This window comes from Mobula birostris, chromosome 2, assembly GCF_030028105.1.
Source record: "Mobula birostris isolate sMobBir1 chromosome 2, sMobBir1.hap1, whole genome shotgun sequence".
NCBI classification, from domain to species: domain Eukaryota; kingdom Metazoa; phylum Chordata; class Chondrichthyes; order Myliobatiformes; family Myliobatidae; genus Mobula; species Mobula birostris.
Window position 1 is genome coordinate 56,334,385 of NC_092371.1, and position 13,925 is coordinate 56,348,309.

The window sequence follows — 13,925 nt, forward strand, 5'->3', positions numbered from 1 at the left end:
AAAGTGGCAGATGGAATGCAATGTCAGGAATTGTGTGGTCATGCACTTTGGTAGAAGAAATGAAAGGGTAGACAGTTTTCTAAATGGAGAGAAAATTCAAAAAACTGAGGTTATAGTATTGTGAGCAGCTTTGTGCCCCTTGTCATAGAAAGGATGTGCTGAAACTGGAGCGGGTTTAAAGGAAGTTCATGAAAATGGTTCTAGGATGAATGGCTTGTCATCTGAAGAGCATTTGATGGATCTGGGCCTGTATTCACTAGAATTCAGAAGAATGAAGGGTGTTTTAATTGAAACCTATGGAATGGTGAAAGGCCTTGATAGACTGGATGTAAAGAGGATGTTTCCTGTGGTGGGAGAGTCTAAGACCAGAGGACACAGCCTCAGAGTAGAGGGGGTCCTTTGAGAAGGGAGATGAGGAGGGATTTCTTTATTAGTCAGAGAGTGGTGAATCTCTGGAACTCTTTGCTGTGGAGGCCAAGTCAGAAGTTGAAAGATTCTTGATTGGTCAGGTCATGAAGGGATATGAGGAGAAGGCAGGAGACTCGGGCTGAGAGGACAATTAGATCAGCCATGATGAAAGAGTGGAGTAGACTCAGTGGACAAATGACCTAATTCTACTCCTATATCTTATGGTCTAAACCACCTTGTACACTGTTTTGTTTGGTACTTGTATGTGTATATATATATTTTTATGAATAAAGTTTATGTTTGAAATAAAGAACTAGTCACTTTAGGCCACTGTGATCAAGATAGTGTCTTGCTATAAAGAGAACTCAGGAAAAGAGGAGCTCATTCAAACCTATTGCATGAGTAATTGGAATTCTGCAGGAGACTGAGTCAGTAAAGCTATTGGAGACAAATATCAGGATGGAGAACAGCATGTGTTTTCTTCAGTATATTTTAAGGGATAATGTGCGATGACACACAACAATTACAGAAAGTAGCTCTGAACATTCATGATGAATATAAGTGGTGAAATTGCTGAACATTTTGTCACAAAATGAAAATCTGATGAAAGTTATTTTATCTGCTGTATCATAATTTATTGATCTGACAGCAAGACTTTATCATTCGTTTTTTATACACATTTCTATCCTATTTTCAAATAGACATTTGGTCGCTGATTTTAATTGCTATTTTAAGCAGATTGAAGAACATCTCAATGAAATTTTGTAGTTTTTTGAAAATCAGTAAGGGAAAATTGTCAAAATTCATCAAATAAAACAAATACATTCTTCTCCGTTTCCTGCAGGGTACAGGTATTGTTTTAACCGGTGTTTCAATACTTTTACCCGGCTAGAAGCCTGCGATGAGTTTATTCGTCATAGATGCTGGGAAAGCACTAGGTCCTTTTTCATGAAGCAAATTTTACAAAGGTAATTGTTCCTCTAGTTATTGAAATACCATTCTAACACAAGCAATGTAGAACAAATTTAAATTATTGTATAACAATGTTTACTAATGTTTGAAACAAGCTTACCTTGGTAAACAATCAGATGTCTATTAAATTCATGTTACCAGTTCGATCTTATAGAAGACAAATGTTACAAAATGATCCAGGTTAGAAAGGCATTTGGTATTTTACAATGCTGGCATTTGATTAATCAAACTATTCAAAATATTAGCTCAAAATATTTATAAAATTCAGCGATTCAAGAACAGCATTTTCCCATCTGCCTTTTGATTTCTAAATGGGTATTGAACCCATGAACACTACCTCACTACTTCTTTTATATTTCTGTTTTTGCACCACTAATCTTAATTTAACTATTTAATATACACCTGTAAACTTACTGTAAATCAGTTTTTTCTACATTATTATGTTTTGCATTGTACTGCTGCCGCAAAGTTAACAAATTTCACAACATATGCCAGTGATATTAAACTTGATTCTGATTCTGAATAGTTTGATATTTTCCTAAAGCTGTTTCTATCATCAGTAAATATAGAAAAGATTTGAGTATTATTTATGTAAATTTGTATTTCAAATCTCCCTATCATCTGTTAGCAATTCTTATACTAAATTTTATACTGATGTAATTCTTATACTTTCTTTTTACTGCATTGGCCTTCTACAAATCCCTACAGAAAGCTATTCTCTAACTCAGAAGAGTAAAAATATTGTATTGGAATGGTATCTTTCTTCTTCTTAGGTAGTCCTTCCTACAGGATTAGTGATCTTTTGATTCCAGTCTGGCTTTGCTAATGTTCATGTACAAGTGATTGACTCAGCTGTCTTTATTCTTTAGGAATGGTATAAATCCTCACAGAAACATATAAAATTTTAAGGGAGCTCCAAAATATGGAAGGGTTTCACCATTTGCTGAGAAAACCAGAACTAGGAGTCACAGTCTTAAGGTAAGAGGTAGGTGATTAAGAATTCAAATGAGAAAATAAAATGTCACTTTGGGGTAGTGAATCTTTGATTTCTCTATCCCACTCAGCTGTAGAGATTGATAGACTTCTGGGTTTTAGAGGAAGTAAGACATATCAGGAGAGGACACTGTTATGGTATTGAGGTGGACATATTGAATTGCAGAGAAAGCTTGAAAGGCTAAATGGCTTATTTCTCTTATTTTTATCTAAGTATGTTCTTAAGTTGCGAAGCCTAATTAGAACGAAGTATCACCAAAGCTTCCAATTTTGCAGTAGAAAATATTTTAACATTTTGTCTTTTATATTTTATGCTGAAAGTGAGCAAAACAATTCGTGGCACATTTCTTTGTGTTTTAACATTAATTAAAAGATTGAGTTAAGAAAGCTGGGACAAGAGTGAAGAAACAGATGAAATATTGGGGGCATGGACTAGAGGTGTGTGCTTTGGAAGGGCAATGGCCTTTGTGATCGAAAAATTGCAAACAGTTAAAACCCAGTATGGTAATCACTCACAAATGGAAACCATGGTGTTAGCTTTCTTTTATTAAGTAAGTAATATTTAGCAAGTAGGTGGACAACATGCCAAATTCATGGGAATACTTTGGATCCAAAATAGGATGAGTTGAGTCTAAGGCGATAAAGGAGATTTGAAAATCTACACAAATTACTTTAATTTAACAGTCTTTAATATTACAGTTCTGCATCTGTTCTGTGGTTTGGACCAGAGCAATTAAAAAAAGAATTTGATACATCACGCTTGTCATAAATAAATATTTATTTCCTGTATAGAATGCGTGAAGTTATCCACTTTGGTGGCAAAAATAGGAAAACAGATTATTATCTGAATGGTGGCCGATTAGGAAAAGGGGAGGTGCAACGAGACCTGGGTGTCATTATACACCAGTCATTGAAAGTGGGCATGCAGGTACAGCAGGCGGTGAAAAAGGCAAATGGTATGCTGGCATTTATAGCGAGAGGATTCGAGTACAGGAGCAGGGAGGTACTACTGCAGTTGTACAAGGCCTTGGTGAGACCACACCTGGAGTATTGTGTGCAGTTTTGGTCCCCTAATCTGAGGAAAGACATCCTTGCCATAGAGGGAGTACAAAGAAGGCTCACCAGATTGATTCCTGGGATGGCAGGACTTTCATATGAAGAAAGACTGGATGAACTGGGCTTGTACTCATTGGAATTTAGAAGATTGAGGGGGGATCTGATTGAAACGTATAAGATCCTAAAGGGATTGGACAGGCTAGATGCAGGAAGATTGTTCCCGATGTTGGGGAAGTCCAGAACGAGGGGTCACAGTTTGAGGATAGAGGGGAAGCCTTTTAGGACCTAGATTAGGAAAAACTTCTTCACACAGAGAGTGGTGAATCTGTGGAATTCTCTGCCACAGGAAACAGTTGAGGCCAGTTCATTGGCTATATTTAAGAGGGAGTTAGATATAGCCCTTGTGGCTACGGGGGTCAGGGGGTATGGAGGGAAGGCTGGGGCGGGGTTCTGAGTTGGATGATCAGCCATGATCATAATAAATGGCGGTGCAGGCTCGAAGGGCCGAATGGCCTACTCCTGCACCTATTTTCTATGTTTCTATGTTTCTATGCAAAATAGGAAGCTTCTAGCTGTCACATTTAATACAAGGAGTTCATCATTGTTGCTTTAGAAAATGAGCACTCTTGCACTTTAGGAAATGTATTTTTCTCTTTGAGATTACAGAATGCTGAATGCTAAAAACTATTTCTAAATTTTTGAAACAATTGTTCAATGGTTGCATTTAATATATCAAGGAATGAATACAGTTAACAACCTGAAATTATATCCAATGGTGAACAGGTTTGCCTTTAAATCTTTTAAAGAAACAAGTACACTCATGATCATTTATTTGACATCTTATGTTAAGTGAGATACCTTAAAATGACTGTTAGAAGATGATATTCAGGATGCACAAAGCAGAATACTGTATGATCAAAACACTTCACTATGGTCTTTTTTATCATGGATGACAATGCCTTGCACTCCATCTCTCACTTTTGGAATAAATTCCAGCCAGATTTTGGGTGTCTCACTGTTATTGCTAAATGACCACGGGCAATCTTATGATGGAGTGAGCCACAGCAAAATAAACTGGCAAAATAATGCCAGCCTGTATTATAAGGATTAATGGAACTATCCAGAAAGTTTCTCCCTGATGCAGTATGGGAGCATCATCTAAAGTTAAGACAGGGAGGGAAAGAAAAAAGGAAACTTCACTAATTTCAAACTGTACTAGATCCAAGAGCTCTTCAAAATGTATTTTAAATGTAGGTAGGAATAGTGGGAGGGTTTTCAAAATAAGATATTCTGAAAAGTGGTTGTTAGGGAGCATTATTTGGAAAGGGAGCAGTGCTGGATAGCACAATTATGGGTCAACCAAAATGAGAGCCAGTCTCTAGGAAATAAAACCTGTACAGAATTTAACTTCCAGTTGGTACTTTGTGGCTAGTGAAACCAACCATGGCTGTAGAACGTTCTGAACATGAGAAAATCTGCAGATGCTTGAAATCCAAAGCAACACACACAAAATGCTGGAGGAACTCAGTCCCGATGAAGGGCCTCAGCCTGAAACGTCGACTTTTAACTCTTTTCCATAAATGCTGCCTGGCCTGCTGACTGCGTCCGGCATTTTGTGGAGCATTCTGATTCTCAGAATCAGAATCAGAATTAGGTTTAGTATCACCAACATATGTCGTGAAATTTGTTAATTTAACGGTAGTAGTCCAATGTAATACTGGTAAGTAAGTAAGTAAATAAATAAATAAACAAACAAACAAACAAACCACAGCAAGTATATATATGTTTATTTGAAAACAGTACAAAAACAGAAATGATTTAAAAAAAAGTAGTGAGGCAGTGTTCATGGGTTCAATGTCCATTTAGGAATTGGATAGCAGAAGGAAGAAGCTGTTCCTGAATCGCTGAGTGTGTGCCTTCAGGCTTCTTTACCTCCCTCCTGATGGTAACAGTAAGAAGAGGGCATGTCCTGGGTGGTGGGGGTCCATAATAATGGACACTGCTTTTCTGAGGAACCACTCCTTGAAGATGTCTTGGATACTATGAAGGCTAGTACCCATGATGGAACTGACTAATTCTGTTCCATTGAAAGACAATACGTGAGTGTTCCTGCTATCAATACATTGTTAACCACGTATCCCTGACACTTAATGCACAGTTCACAACAGATCTGTTTGTTGGGAAGATGGGGAATGCTTGTTTGGAGGCAAAAGTTTTGGCCGGAAGAGTCTGCTAGTAGTTTGCTTCACCTATACTGTGACTGAGGAGACCTATTGGCATGACGTTCAGATGGGGAGTTAAGTGATGGTATGGAGTGGAATCTGGCAAGAAATAAAAGGAAAATGAGTCGGGGGAACAGGTTCAGATGAGGAGGGTCACCTGGTGGAGGGTATTGGGACTGGGATGGAAGATGACTTCGACTTCAAGGTAAAGGCCATTTTCATATCCAAGTCTCATAAATATCTTAATCTAGTTAGATTGACAAAGGCTATTCAGAAGGATTTTTGGTAAAAGTAAAGTCAGCAATATGTCTAATCAAAGGTAGGGTGTTGATTACATGTGCTGATTTAAAACAACAGGAGAAAATACTGAAAATGAAGACTGGATGGGAGTAAAATTGTGAGTAAATTGGTAGTGGGGGGAACAAAGGTTCAGAGTGTTATTTCAGGAGTACCTTTGTGTGTATCTATGGAAGATATTGGGGGTAATGGAGTTTTAGCTAAGAGATTAAAGACTTGGAGAGAAGGGAAAATGTGATAGTTTGTCAGTTCTGTTGTGTTTTTTTAATGAATTGCTACCATCTAAAGCTTATTTAGGCTGGATTAGTTATTCTGTCAGAATGTATGACCCTCCACCGTTGTGGTGTTTCAAGTGCCAATGAGTGGGACATGTTGCTGCTTCTTGAAGGGGTGGTGGGGGGGAATTGCGATGTGCGAAATGTGGAGGTGAACATGATTGTGAGAATTGTGAAGTTGGCGCTGAGGCAAGAAGCTGCACCTGTGGGGGTGCTCACAGTGCAGCTAAATTAGGTTTTCCAGTTTTAATAAAAGGCTCAGGAAATTCAGAAGGTGAGGACAATGCACAATATTTCTTATGCTGAAGCTGCGAGATTTGATTCCTCTACATCTGATGTGCAGGGCTTCAGATAGAGGACATGCACTATTCTGCACGAGCTTTTAATGGGGAGACCTTGGCCACGGACTCTTGAGATAAACTGACGAATACCCTCGCTTTGGGAGAGCCAGCAGAGAACTTAGATGTTCTCATTGACCAGTCCATCTGTCTCGATCATCTGGCAGAGCATAAGTGGGACTCTAGTTTCCTGATTGGGAGCAGGTTTTCACTGTGAGAAGATTCGTGGACTCATGTATTGTTCAAGGTGTTGGGCAATATCCTGTGGACTGAGAAGGATGCAGACCAGAGGAGAGGTGCTGGGTGCCTGAAAGAGATATCTTGGATATAGCCCTCATTATCATTATCTCTCTGAGCAGTCAGGGCTGTCAGGAGTTGGCAATAGGGGAGGGGTCCTGTTACTTCACCCACCCATCCACACCAGCTTCAGAGGTTTAAATGCTCAAACTCTCTGGACAATGGATAACTGGCATGGCCTCTTTTACGATTCAGGACAGTCCCACTAATTGGCAAACATGTTTCAGACACCTAAGATTGAGCATTTAAGGAGCATCTGACCGGAGGTTCGGTGCTTAATCGTAAGCCGACTCGGGATTTCGTCTGTTGGTTGTTCTGTGCTCAGATTCTCGACCCAGTTTGAAACCATGTCTCAATCCTTCCCACAATTACTCCAACATCTGGGTGCAAGTCATTCTTGTCAAGGATTCCTGTCGCAGGAATACCATGGAGTGAGGTTGTGCAGGCAGGGAGTGTGAGTGCTGATGCATCTACTGAGTTATTGATTCTAAAAAATATATATTTTCTTGCATTTTTGTGTGCTGTGGTTAATGAAACAGTACAGGTGGGGAAAAATCTGATTGACTCAGAACTGTGGTGGACGCAGCATTAAGGTAGTTGAGATTAGTGGGAATACTGCAGGACAGGTACACAAAGTCCATTGGAAAAAAGGTTTGGAAAATAAAAGGGGGAATGGGCTGGTGGTAGAAGGGGCTTGGCGATTGGGCTGGTGGTAGAAGGGGCTTGGCGATTGGGCTGGTAGTGGAGGGGATTGGGGAATGTGCTGGTGGTGGAGGAGTGGGATTGGGGAATGTGCTGGTGGTGCAGTGGGATGAGGGAATGGGCTGGTGGTGGAGGGGTTTGGGGAATGGGCTGGTGGTAGAAGGGGCTTGGCGATTGGGCTGGTAGTGGAGGGGATTGGGGAATGTGCTGGTGGTGGAGGGGTTTGGGGAATGGGCTGGTGGTAGAAGGGGCTTGGCGATTGGGCTGGTAGTGGAGGGGATTGGGGAATGTGCTGGTGGTGGAGAGGCTCAGGGAATGGGCTGGTGATGAAGGGGATTGGGGAGGGGGCTGGTGATGGAAGGGATGGGGAATGGGCTGGTGGTAGAAGGGGCTTGGCGATTGGGCTGGTAGTGGAGGGGATTGGGGAATGTGCTGGTGGTGGAGGGGATCAGGGAATGGGCTGGTGATGAAGGGGATTGGGGAGGGGGCTGGTGATGGAAGGGGTGGGGAATGGGCTGGTGGTCAAAGGGAAATCGGGGAATGGGCTGGTGGTGAAGGGAGGTTCGGGGAATGGGCTGGTGGTGGAGGGGTTTGGGGAATGGGCTGGTGGTGGAGGGGATCAGGGAATGGGCTGGTGGTGGAGGGGGTTCGGGGAATGGGCTAGTGGTGGAGGGGATCAGGGAATGGGCTGGTGGTGGAGAGAGTCTGGGGAATAGTCTGGTGGTGGAGGGGATTGGGGAATGGGCTGGTGGTGCAGTGGGATGAGGGAATGGGCTGGTGGTGGAGGGGATTGGGGAATGGGCTGGTGGTGGAGGGGATCGGGGAATGGGCTGGTGGAGGAGGGGATCGAGGAATGGGCTGGTGGTGGAGGAGTGGGATTGGGGAATGTGCTGGTGGAGGAGTGGGATTAGGGAATGGGCTGGTGGTGGAGGGGATTGGGGAATGGGCTGGTGGAGGGGGATTGGGGAATGGGCTGGTGGTGGAGGGGTTTGGGGAATGGGCTGGTGGTGGAGGGGATCAGGGAATGGGCTGGTTGTGGAGGGGATTGGGGAATCGACTCATGGTGGAGGGGATTAGGGAATGTGCTGGTGGTGGAGGGGTTTGGGGAATGGGCTGGTGGTGGAGGGGGATCAGGGAATGGGCTGGTTGTGGAGGGGATTAGGGAATGTGCTGGTGGTGGAGGGGATCGGGGAATGGGCTGGTGGTGGAGGGGATCGGGGAATGGGCTGATGGTGGAGTGGGATTGGGGAATGGGCTGGTGGTGGAGTGGGATTGGGGAATGGGCTGGTGGTGGAGTGGGATTGGGTAACGGGCTAATGGTAGAAGAGATCGGGGAATGGGCTGGTGTGGAGGAGTATTGTACATAAAGTGCTACATATTAATCTTCTGCAATCAACTTACAGTTCTTCATTGGAATGCAAGAAGTCTCTTGGCCAATGGACAGGAATTTAAAGCATATGTTTTAGATTTTAGAGCTCCTTGAGTGTAATTTGTATACAAGAAACTTGGTTGCAAATACATCTGTCATTTAACATTCTGCCTTCTCCAGAGAATATTGAAGATGTAACTATTGAATTATTACATCCACAGGATTCGATCAAAATTGTGAACTTTAAAATCCATGTCAGGAAGGATTGGGGCAATGGTGGGAACTTATTCTGGTAAAATTAATTTTTGTTGTGTCTTGAATGCACAAACTGGTTTGCTGAGTCACATATTGGGTAATATTGGAAGACTACACATCCTAATGGGACAGCAGTAGAGTGACTTCTGGAAGAATATGAGTTAGTTTGTTTGAAAGATGGAAGAGAGACAAGGGTGGATATTACCAAAGGCGGCCGTTCTTGTCTGGAGTTGACTCTTATCTCTGCTCTGCTTGCTGGACTTAGTAGCTGGGATATAACGACTGATTGTAAGGGGTGTGATCATTTCCCAGTCTTGTATAGTGTAGGGGTCAGAATTTGAGCTCTGGTACTATATGGTGTTTTAGGAAGGCAAACTGGAAAGGTTTACTGTTGAATGTGATAAATCGCTTGACCAATTGTCTCTTAGTGGTATCATAAAAGATGACTATCAGAGTATAATTTCTGGTCTGTGTGGAGCAGCCTGTCAAACTATTCCTTTGGTGTCTTGGAGAGGTTGTTGGTGTACAGAGGCCATTAGAGACTGGAGATGGACATTACATATTTTGAAATTTTATCTACCTGTAAGAAGGCAGGGTGTATATGCACAGCAACTTCTCGGGGGCCAACCAAAGGTGCTTTTTCCTTTGTTAAATGTGTTTTGATACTTACTGTAGTAAGACTATTCCTGACCCCAATAACTGCATGTACAGTAGGTCTACCGCAGCTCATTGTTTAGAGTAGCTGGTCGCGGTGTTGTAAGAGTTGGCCGATGGTTCTGACAAATGAATCCCATGTGGCCAAGGAAGTTGGGTCAGGTTGTCGGGCTGAGGGATCAGGTCAGACTGTAAGGCCGAGGGAGTCAGGTCAGGCCGTCATGCCGAGGGAGTCGGGTCAGGCCATCGGGCCGAGGGAGTCAGGTCAGGCCCTTGGGCCGAGCGAGTCGGGTCAGGCTGCCGGGCTGAGGAGTCGGGTTGGGCTGTTGGGCTGAGGGAGTCAGGTCAGGCTGCCGGGTCAGGCTGTCGGGCCGAGGGAGTCGGGTCAGGCTGCCAGGTCAGGCTGTCGGGCTGAGAGAGTCGGGTCAGGCCGTCGGGCCGAGGGAGTCGGGGTCAGGCCGTCATGCCGAGGGAGTCGGGTCAGGCCCTTGGGCCGAGGGAGTCGGGCCAGGCCGTCAGGCCGAGGGAGTCGGGTCAGGCCGTCAGGCCGAGGGAGTCGGGCCAGGCTGCCGGGCCGAGGGAGTGGGTCAGGCCGTTGGGCCGAGGGAGTCAGGTCGGGCCCTCGGGCTGAGGGAGCCGGGTCGGGCCCTCGGTCTGAGGGAGTCGGGTCGGGTCAGGCCGTCGGGCCGAGGGAGTCGGGTCAGGCCAGGCCGTAGCAAGGACTAAGCCTCAAGTCACAGGCTTCTGTTATAGTGTGGGCTCTAGGCTTGGTTGGGTGGCCTCTCCCATCGGTGCTGCCCTCCAGTGTTGGATTGGTGAAATTACAGGTTAGACTGCCAGGAGCCTCAATTTGAGGGACTTATCATGTAGAGTCTTGGACAGAAAATATGTTTTCTTATGTGCCTATGTTCTTTCTTTTTCCTTCTCACTATTTTGAATGCGCGTGTATGTTTTTGCACCTTGACTCCAGAGGAAAGGTGTATTATTCGGCCATATCCATGTATGGTTTGAATGACAATTAAAGTTGATTTGAGTTTGATTTGATTTGAAATGTAAGTTAATGCTTTGCTGACTTTTCAGAAAAAAAGAACTCAATTGACTTGAATTGACTTTATTATTTACATCCTTCATATACATAAGAATCAGATTTATTATCACTGGCTTGTGACGTGAAACTTGTTAACTTAGCAGCAGCAGTTCAATGCAATACATAATCTAGCACAGAGAAAAAAATAATAAATAAATAAAATAAAAAAATAATAATAATAAACAAGTAAATCACTTATGTATATTGAATATATATATAAGTATATATAAGCGTGCATGCGCTGGTTATGCATGCAGCCTGTTACAGTTGCTAACGAAAACCAATTTCCCCCGGGATCAATAAAGTATGACTATGACTATGAATAGATTTTAAAAATGTGCAAAAACAGAAATACTGATTATTAAAAAAAAGTGAGGTAGTGTCTAAAAATTCAATGTCCATTTAGGAATCGTATGGCAGAGGGGAAGAAGCTGTTCCTGAATCGCTATGTGTGTGCCTTTAGGGTTCTGTACCTCCTACCTGAGGTAACAGTGAGAAAAGGGCATGCCCTGGTTGCTGGACGTCCTTAATAATGGATGCTGCCTTTCTGAGACACTGCTCCCTGAAGATGTCCTGGTTACTTTGTAGGCTAGTGCCCAAGATGGAGCTGACTAGATTTACAACCTTCTGTAGCATCTTTCGGTCCTGTGCAGTAGCCCCTCCATACCAGACAGTGATGCAGCCTGTCAGAATGCTCTCCACGGCACAACTACAGAAGTTTTTGAATGTATTTGTTAACATGCCACATCTCTTCAAACTCCTCTTTAAGTATAGCCACTGTCTTGCCTTCTTTATAACTGCATCGATATGTTGGGACCAGGTTAGATCCTCAGAGATCTTGACACCCAGGAACTTGAAGCTGCTCACTCTCTCCACTTCTGATCCCTCTTAGAGGATTGATATGTGTTTCTTTGTCTTTCCCTTCCTGAAGTCCACAATCATCTCTTTCGTCTTACTGACGTTGAGTGCCAGGTTGTTGCTATGGCACCACTCCACTAGTTGGCATGTCTAGTTGAGGAGTAACAATCTTTATGGTATGTCTCCGTCTAAATGTGCAATGTGCAATTCATAGTAATTTATAATAAATAGTAGGTACAAAAGGACAGTCAATATAACATAGAAATACAATTGTATCAGAATGAAATAATCAGTCTGATGGCCTGGTGAAAGAATCTGTCCCGGAGCCTATAGGTCCTGGCATTTATGCGGCAGTACTGCTTCCCAGATGGTAGCAACTGGAACAGTTTGTGGTTGGGGTGACTCGGGTCCCCAGTGATCCTTTGGACCCTTTTTACACACCTGTCTTTGTAAATGTCCTGAATATTGGGAAGTTCATATCTACAGATATGCTGGGCTGTCCACACCACTCTCTGCAGGGTCCTGCGATTGAGGGAAGTACAGTTCCCATACCAGGCACGATAGCAAGGAGAGTTATTAGGAATGCTAAAAGGGTGGCTACGTGAGGACCTTGCTTATCAAATGGTAGGGAAACTGGCATGACAATGGTGTAGAGAATGCTAAAGAAAATGAATGGTGTCAGAGGTTATAAGGAGATTCCAGTATTAGTGGAGAATAGAAATGTGGCTCCAACAGACAAAGAAAACCAGAAACACATTTGCAAAAATACATTGACTGGGCAATTCAGAAAATAGAGCTGCAAAGGGACTTGGGAGTTATTGTGCAGGATTTCCTCAAGGTTAACTGGTAAGTTGAGTCGGTGGAAGGCAAATGCAATTTTAGCATTCATTTTGAGAGGACTAGAATATGAAAGCAAGGATGTAATGCTGAGGCTTTATAAGGCATTGGTCAGACCACATGTGGAGCATTGTAAGCAGCTTTGGGCCCCTTATCTAGGAAAAGATGTGCTGGCATTGGAGAAGGTCCAGAAGACATTCATGAGAATGATTCCAATACTGAAAGGGTTTAATGTATGAGGCAAGATTGATGGTTCTGGGCCTGTACTTGCTGGAGTTTAGAAGAATGAGGGGGTGGGGATCTCATTGAAATCTATAAAATATTGGAAGGTCTAAATAGAGTGGATGTGGAGAGGGTATTTCCTGTACTGGGGGAGTCTAGGAACAGATGGCACAACCTCAGAATAGAAGGACGTCCCTGTAGAACAGAGATGAAGTAGAATTTATTTAGCCAGTGGGTAGTGAATCTGTGGAATTCATTGCCACAGACAGCTGTGGAGGCCAAGTCATTGAGTATATTTAAAGCAGACCTTAATAGGTTCTTGATTAGTAAGAATGTCAAAGGCTACAGGGAGAAGGCAGGAGAATGGGGTTGAGAGAGATAATAAATCAGCCATGATGGAATGACAGAGCAGCCTCAAATAACTGAATGACCTAATTCTGTTCCCATGTCTTATGGTAGATGCCTCTTGACCTGCAGACAGAAAAATTAATCCTTGCATACTGGACTTCCTTAGTAGCATGGAGAGGGTAGCTATGTTTTGGAGCTGGAGTCAGGAAATTATACCCAGGCATTCAAGTGAATATATCAGATAGTTGATGTAGAAATTGATTGTTGATAGCAAGACAATAGGGGCTGCAGTAAGGGTCATATGGAGTATTTCATCGCCAAGGAGTCTTGAGACTTCACTTCCAGGCTTAAGCTGACTTGGCTGTTGACACATTTGAATTGCAATGTATTATACTGTTGTAATGAGCCAGGGAGTACTTTCTCCTGATATTCTTACCACATGTTATACATTTCAATGATAACTTTCCTAATGTGTCATAACTAATTACAATCGCCTGCAATTTCCCTTGGGGGAAGAGAATAGGTTTTGAGGAATGCCTTACTGTGAAATTAGCAATCACTCTTTTTCTCTTCTCTCCTCTGTCACCATTTATATTATGAGTGTTTGGGAATGCCTGAGGCTGCAATGCTGAGTACTGATGTGTCCAATAAATGTTGACTCATTCTTTCTTGCAAATAGTGGCTGAACAAAAATTCACAAAAACACTTCATTAAGAATTATTACAGAATTTGTAC

The 13,925-nt window shown here is 43.0% G+C and overlaps 1 protein-coding gene across 1 annotated transcript in view; it reads left to right on the plus strand.

Moving 5' to 3' along the window:
* The first annotated feature begins 2,318 nt into the window (after window positions 1–2,318).
* npbwr2b (neuropeptides B/W receptor 2b) overlaps window positions 2,319–13,925 on the plus strand; it is a 133,368-nt gene continuing 121,761 nt past the window's right edge. The window contains exon 1 of the mRNA XM_072277081.1: window positions 2,319–2,358. The gene's annotated coding sequence lies outside the window, so the exon portion shown is untranslated. The remainder of the gene's footprint in view (window positions 2,359–13,925) is intronic.